Source organism: Sinocyclocheilus rhinocerous, unplaced genomic scaffold (assembly GCF_001515625.1).
Source record: "Sinocyclocheilus rhinocerous isolate Xijiao unplaced genomic scaffold, SAMN03320098_v1.1 scaffold32775, whole genome shotgun sequence".
Classification (NCBI taxonomy): Eukaryota; Metazoa; Chordata; class Actinopteri; order Cypriniformes; family Cyprinidae; genus Sinocyclocheilus; species Sinocyclocheilus rhinocerous.
The window spans coordinates 1-1593 of NW_015657005.1; the positions used below are offsets into that span (position 1 = coordinate 1).

At 37.5% G+C, this 1593-nt stretch overlaps 1 pseudogene; it reads right to left on the bottom strand.

Annotated features, from left to right (window-relative positions):
- Positions 1–6: 6 nt before the first annotated feature.
- LOC107720841 (uncharacterized) lies at positions 7–1590 on the bottom strand (annotated as a pseudogene).
- Positions 1591–1593: the final 3 nt, after the last annotated feature.

Genomic DNA, 1593 nt, shown 5'->3' on the forward strand with positions numbered 1-1593 from the left:
ATAATTATGAAGACTTGCTTCTTAATTAGCACAGACAGCCAGTTTATGGGAAGTGTTTTCCTTGCAGAACTCTGCAAATGTAGTCCTATGATTGGACTAAAAACAGACTGATATGTGATGCCAAGAGCTTTGAGATTCCCTCCAGTGGTCCAAGGTTGCTTGGGTAGGGAGAGTAACTTGGTGAAAGGCTACAGTTCAACACCTACAGACACAGATATAAAGTTCACTTAAGGAAATATTACTTTTATACCAATTTTGGCCACCTGAAATACTAAAATTTTTTAAAAACAATACCTTTAAATAGCTTATAGTGAATGTTGTAGATTTGATTAGAATGGTGAATCTAGTCCTCCAAGTCCAGTCCTTGAAGGATCAGTTCACGAAGTTGGTGGTAAAGGTCTGTAATTTCATAAACATCATCTAAGTAAAAGGATTCAGTTCAACACCTACAGACACAGATATAAAGTTCACTTAAGGAAAATATTACTTTTAAACCAATTTTGGCGATCTGAAATACTAAAACAATTGAAACAATACCTTTAGCTTATAGTGAATGTTGTAGATTAGATTAGAATGGTGAATCTAGTCCTCCAAATCCAGTCCTTGAAGGATCAGTTCACGAAGTTGGAGGTAAAGGTCTGTAATTTCATAAACATCATCTGACATGACAAGGTTATGCTCAGCCATGAGTTCTACAGTTGAAAGACATCCTCATCACAAGGGTAGTCTTTAAATAAACACTCCTCTTGGCAAATGCTCAATTGTGATTGTTCAATTGGATGCAAGAAATTCTGCAATCCATATAAGCTGGGAACAGCAAACATTATTGAAGGTCGACCACTGGGAGCACGTGGGTTGTGAGTTGGCCGTATCCTGTGGCAATTCCAGGCACTGACTATTTCATCAAGCTCTTCCTTCATGAAAAAAAGAAATGGAACATATATTCTACATTGTCTTGCCAAATGAATTAATAAAACCGCACATTGTAGGCTATGTAAATAAATAATATTAAGTTATAATCAAACTTCAATACTCTCTTTACGGATAAAATTAAATCTGATAGTGAACTAAATTTGTTACCTGTATAAAATGTTGGAAGAAAAACTGGATGAGAGATTTGTCAATGAAAGTATCAACTAAGTGTCCATCTTCTTTTAGCTGTTCAAAATGATCCATCCAAAATTGTATGCACTGGCTTCTCAAAGTGGACCACCATCGTTCAATTCTCTGGTTCCCAGTGCTTGGACCAAGAGTGACACATTCTGCACTCGCAGTGTCTCTGAAGAATGTCTGCATATCTGCTAAATGCGTATTTTCAGTTCCATGGTCAATGCGAATTTTTTGTGGAAATCCGTTATTCTCAGCAACAGCTTGTAGGAAATAACCTGCAATTACTCGTGGGTCCTCAGCAACAGTAGGAAATAACCTGCAATTACTCGTGGGTCATTTTTCGTTTTGTATGCTTCAAGCCAGATCATTTTTCTGGAGAAACCATCAATACATCCGTTTATGCATATTCCGTAAGGTTTTAACTTATCATATCCGTCAGCGACTGTTATACATGCGTCGCCGTAGACGACCGCGAGCACGCAG